Here is a 6,156-nt window from a genome sequence, read left to right on the forward strand (position 1 = left end):
TTCATAGAAATCTGAGAGCCAATAGTCAAGGCTATCTTTTGTTATCCTAATGGGATAGCTAATTCTCCCCCACTGTTTTTATGAGGCTAAATTAAATGTATCTTGTGTGCATAGGTAATCATACTTATTTCTCTTGTGGGTACCTTCCTAACTTATTCTTTGAAGAGATGCTAATGAAAAATCTTTTTGAGACTATACTTTCTCTAAAGTCTTTAGTTCTTGTTAATAGATCACAAACATAAGAAATTACATGTAGTTTCCTGAGAATTCCTCAGTTCCCTTATAGAGGACAATAAAGAGTTACTGTTTATGGTATTCCTTACCTTATCTCCAGAGACATCTTTGTTAAATAATTATCAGATACAAGATAATCCATAATGAAAGGGATTTTATTTGCCTTATAAATTTGAAGGTTCAGAACTTTACCTCGACTCTGGCATTAGGCTTCTCATCAGAGCAAGGTAGAGCAGCAGAAGAAATGGCTGACTGCAGAGTCTAGCTCTGCTTTGCACCAACCTGCTCTTTCAAGAATTAATTCATTCCTTGGTATTACCATTACCTCCAAACCAACTATTCCCTTGTCCAGCTACCTGCCACTAAGACCTACATCTTAAAGGTTCAACTGTCCTTCAATATTGTCACTGTAGGGATCTATAAAGGTTTCTATCACAGAAACCTTGGGGGGGGGGACATACTCAAACTGCATTCAAGCATACAGAGATATATTCAAAGGAGAGCAATGAGTATGCTTCCTCCAGACTTCCTAATTCTCAGGGTTGAAAGGGAAATTGTAGATCGTTGTGGCACTTAGAAGTCTGAACTTGACCTACAGGTATATGAACTTGTCAAGATACAGTTCATGACTTTGAACTCCAACAGTCTTCAGGGATCAAAGGAGGATTAGATTCTCAATCTCTAGATCTTTAAACTGTTCTCTAAACACTTTTCACCTTATTCTGATGGAAGTCTGATTCTTCCTGATAGGGATGCTGTCTGTCAGTTTCCTTTGGTAGGCTCTGGGTTTTTGTTTGTTTGTTTCTTCTTCTACGACCTGGGCCTAGGACAGGTAGCTGTCCTAATCTTCCATTGCCCCTACAGATAACACTGTTTTCTGTCATGATCACCACGTTACTAAACTGTGTTACCACTAGCCACTATTCCTATCTCATTGACCTTTAACAACACATTGGTCACCTTGATCTTCATTGTACTCCCAGTACACAGCCATCTCCTGATTCCCTTTTCTTGTCAGTAGTTACTCTTTCTTCTTATTTCCTGCTGGTTCCTCAATAAGTCCAGCAAACTAAATATCAGTGCACCCATGTGTCAGCGTCTTACATTTTACTTAAGTCCTTGAGGTTTAATCTTTTCTAATCTCATGCTTTGAAGTACTATCTACATGTTGATCTTCCAAGTTTACATTTCTAGACTCTTGATTTCCACATTCATACAGTTAATTTCACACAGTTAATTGACTGCTCAACATTTCCACTTGGAGGTGTAGTAGCCCAAACTCAGCCTTCCATGCCCCAAATCTACACCCTCTCCCAATGAATCAAGCCCTAAACCTACAAGTGATCCTGGTTTCTCTTGTTTATATACTCTGCATTTAACACACTAGAAGATCCTGCTGTCTATACTAGGAGATATACCTCAGAAAGGATTACTTCCAGGTACCTGTACTGCTGTAATCCTGGACCCAGTTACAATCCTCAGTAACATTGCTGTAACCACCTTCTGCTGGATTTGTGCATTTCTTGCCATTTCACTCTAGTTTTAGAAAAATAGTTAAATAGATTTTAAAGTAACAGTCAAAAATGTGTAACTCCTGTATCTAAACCCTACCATTTTTTTCTACCTTGGGACAGTCCCTTAGTCTTGCAGCATTTTGCATCTTTGGTGCCCTCAGTCATTGTTCAAGCACCACTCTCTTAGAAGGAGATCATCATCCCTAACTTACATCCCTGGTGAATTTTTCAATAATCTTCAACCTGTAGCATTTTACATGCCTCTATTTTTCTCATTACTTCAATCCCTTTTGGTATATGGTTAGGACATTTATATTTATTTATCTATTTATTTAGTTTGTTTATTGATTGATTTGTTTATATATTGACTATTGCTTGTTGCTATCTCCAGTGATGATATGATGGTTTCATAACAGATTTTTTTTAAAATTTAAACACTGTTTTAGATTTAGCTCTATTGTTTTATCTTACATTAATGTTTTTCCCTGAGTCTATGTATATGCATGATATGGTGCAGGAACCAGTAGTGGTCAGAAGATGTCAGAGCTTTTGTAACTGAGGTACAGTTTTTGGGAAGCAGCCAGGAGGGATTGAGAACTGAATCTGGATCCGTGCAAGAGTATGAATGAGCGTGACGACTGAGACATCTCTACAGCAGCAAGAGCACAGAATTCCTTCTTTTCCCCCCCTTCAATTAACACAAGAATCCTCAAAAGCATTCGTAATATTTTGCAGTTATAATAATAATTGTTCAATAAATATTTGATTTGAATAGTATTTTATAGGACACATCATGCATTAGGGAATTTATGCCCTTAAAGCTATCCTTTGCTGTGGACTAGACAGTAATTATTTTTTATTATTTCAGCAAGAAATATGAGGCCAGAGAATTTTTTATGTCTCTTGAATTAGTTTAATGATACTAATAATAATTTTGGGATTATTTTGCTTCATTGGGATTACCTGGTCAGTGTTCTCAACAATTTAATCTGTAGCCTAAAACATTTACTGGGTTGTCACTGTTATTTGTTGATAATTGTGCACCAGCATAAAACACAGGTCTGAATCTCGGTGACCAGTTACTACGCTAGAAGGATATGCCTGGACCTCGACTCATAACGGGCAAAAAATACATTTTTCCTTTAGCAACAAATTCTCATAGGGTCTCAGCCGGTCAATTCTTTCTGACTCACAGCCACTTGCATCTTGCAATTGGTTTGACACATTCAGATCAGGTCTTTGATCTCAGCGTAACTCTGAGATGACACCTTACAAGGTGACTAATATAATTTTATTAAGATCAGATTTTGATAATTTGCCAGCATTTACTCACTTGACAGGGAGATCAACGGTCTTTTGGTATTTCTGATCATAAAATTTAATACTGTTATGACCATGGATTGCAATTAAATGTGTTAAGCATGTTTAAGGACCAGGTCTGTGCTTGTTGACCAAAGGCAAGCTCACAATTAGTTGCCAAGCCTATCTTGGAAACACTCATTAGAAAGTCGCAGCCTCCTTTCTCTAAGCTGTAGCCAGAAACTTACTCTTTTTTTTTAAATTTTTTATTTACTTTCACACTCAAGATTTATTCCCCTCCCAGTCCACCCTCCAACTGTTCCACATCCCATACTTACTCCCTGTTCCCCCATACAATCCTCCCAAACAAACCCCCACACAGTATCCAGGAGGATGTTCCCACACCCCACCAGACTTCTAAACTTCCTGGGGCCTCCAGTCTCTCTCTCTCTTTTTTTTTTTTTTTTTTTTTTTTGCTTCTTTTTTTTCCGGAGCTGGGGACCGAACCCAGGGCCTTGCGCTTCCTAGGCAAGCGCTCTACCACTGAGCTAAATCCCCAACCCCGGGCCTCCAGTCTCTTAAGGGTGAGGTGTATCTTCTCTGACTAAACCCAGACCCAGGAGTCCTCTGCTGCATGTGTTTGGGGGCCTCATCTCAGCTGGTGTATGGTGCCTAGTTGCTGATCCAGTGTCTGAGAGATCTTGGGGTCCAGCATAATTGAGATTGCTGGTCCTCCTACAGGGTTGCCTTCCTCCTCAGCTTCCTTCAGCTTTTCCCTAATTCAACACAGGGTTCAGCAACTTCTGTTCATTGGTTGGGTGCACATATCTGCATCTGACTCTTTCAGCTGCTTTCTGGGTCCTTCAGAGGTCACTCATGATAGGTCCCTTTTTGTGAGCTCTCTATAGCCTCAATAATCGTGTTGGGTCTTGGGGCCTTCCCTTGAGCTGGATCCCATTTTGGGCCTGTCACTGGATCTTCTTTTCTTCAGGCCCTTCTCCATTTCTATCCCTGCATTTTTTACAGACTGGAAGAATTATGGGTCAGAGTTTTGACTGTGGGATAACAACCTCATTGCTCACTTGATGCCCTGTCTTTCTGCTGGAGGTGGGCTCAACGAGTACCCTCTTCCCACTGTAGGGCATTTCATCTAAGGTTCCCCCTTTGAGTCATGAGAGCCTCTCCATTTCCAGGTCTCTGGTATATTATGGAGGGTCCTTCCAACCTCTTTCCTCCTGAGGTGGCCTGTTTCCATCCTTTCTGCTGGTCCTTAATGCTTCAGACTTTTCCCACCACCCAATGTCTGATCTTGTTTCCCTCTCCCTCCCCATCCCCATCCACTAACCCTCTCCTGTCTCTCCCTCCCTGTTCCCTTGTGGCTGCTTTCTTCTCCCTCCCAAGTGGGACTGAGGCATCCTCACTTGGGCCCTTCAGTTTGTTGACCTTTTTGAATTCTGTGGATTGTAGCATGGGTATTGAGTACTTTTTTTTCTTGGCTAATATTTATTAGTGAGAAGAGACTATGCTTGTCGTTTTGGGTCTGAGTTACCTCACTCAGGATGATATTTTCTAGTTCCATGCATTTGCCTGCAAAACTGAGGATGTCCTTGTTCTTAACAGCTAAGTAGTATTTCATTGTGTAAATGAACCACATTTTCTGTATCCATTCTGTATGTATACGTCATGGCATATCTGGGTCGTTTCCAGCTTCTGATTATCACAAATAAGGCCGCTATGAACTAGTGGAAAATGTGCCCCTGGGGCATGGTGGGGCATCTTTTAGGTTTGTTCCTAAGAGTGGTATTTCTGGGTCTTTAGGTAAGTCTATTTCCAATTTTCAGAGGAACCTCCAAATTGATTTCCAGAATGGTTGTACCAGTCTGCAATCCCAACAGCAATGGAGGAGTGTTCCTCTTTCTCCACATCCTTGCCAACATGTGTTGTCACCTGGTATAAGATGGGATCTCAGAGTGGTTTTGATTTGCATTTCTCTGATCACTAAGGAGCTTTAACAGTTCTTTAGGTGCTCCTCAGATGTTCGAGATTTCTCTGTTGTGAATTCTTTCTTTACTTCTATGCTTCATTTTTTGATTGGGTTGTTTGGGTTTTTTGGTGGTTAGCTTCTTGAGTTCTTTATATATTTTAGCTATTAGCCCTCTATCAGATGTGGGGTTAATAAAGATTTTTTTCCCAATCTGTAGGTTGCAGATTTGTCTTATTGACTATATTCTTTGTCTTACAGAAGCTTTCCAGTTTCATGAGGTCCCATTTATCAATTCTTGATCTTAGAGCCTGAGCCATTGGAGTTCTGTTTAGGAAATTTCTCCTGGTGCCAATGAGATCAAGGCTCTTTCCCATTTTCTCTTTTATTAGATTGAGGGTATCTGGTTTTTATCCACTCGGACTTGAGCTTTGTGCATAGTGACAAATATGGGTTTATTTTTTTTTTCTTCATACAGACAGTTAGACCAGCACCATTTATTGAGGATGCTTTCCTTTTTTCTTTGTTCATTATATATTTTTGGCTCCTTTGTCAAAGATCAAGTGTGTTGTAAGTGTGTGGTTTGATTTCAGTTCTATTCCTTTGATCAACCTGTCAGTCTCTGTACCAAAACTATGCAGTTTTTATCACTACTGCTCTGTAGTATAACTTGAGGTCAGGGATGGTGATTCCCCCAACCATTCTTTTATTGTTGAGAATTGTTTTCGGTATTCTGGGTTTTTTCCCTTTCCAGATGAATTTAAGAATTGCTCTTTCTATCTCTTTGAAGAATTGTGTTGGGATTTTGATGGGAATTGCATTGAATCTGTATATTGCTTTTGGTAGGATGGCCATTTTTACTATGCTAATTCTCCCAATCCATGAGCATGGGAGATCTCTCCATTTTCTGAGATCTTCTAAAATTTCTTTTTTGAGAGACTTGAAGTTCTTATCATGCATATTTTTCACTTGTTTGATTAAAGTTATCCTAAGATATTTTATATTCTCTGTGGCTATTGTGAATGGCATTGTTTCCCTAATTTCTTCCTCTGCCTGTTTATCATTTGTATAAAGGAAAGCTACTAATTTATTTGAGTTAATTTTATATCCAGCCACTTTGCTGAAGTT

The sequence above is a fragment of the Rattus norvegicus genome, chromosome 2, assembly GCF_021556685.1.
Source record: "Rattus norvegicus strain SHRSP/BbbUtx chromosome 2, alternate assembly SHRSP_T2T, whole genome shotgun sequence".
NCBI classification, from domain to species: domain Eukaryota; kingdom Metazoa; phylum Chordata; class Mammalia; order Rodentia; family Muridae; genus Rattus; species Rattus norvegicus.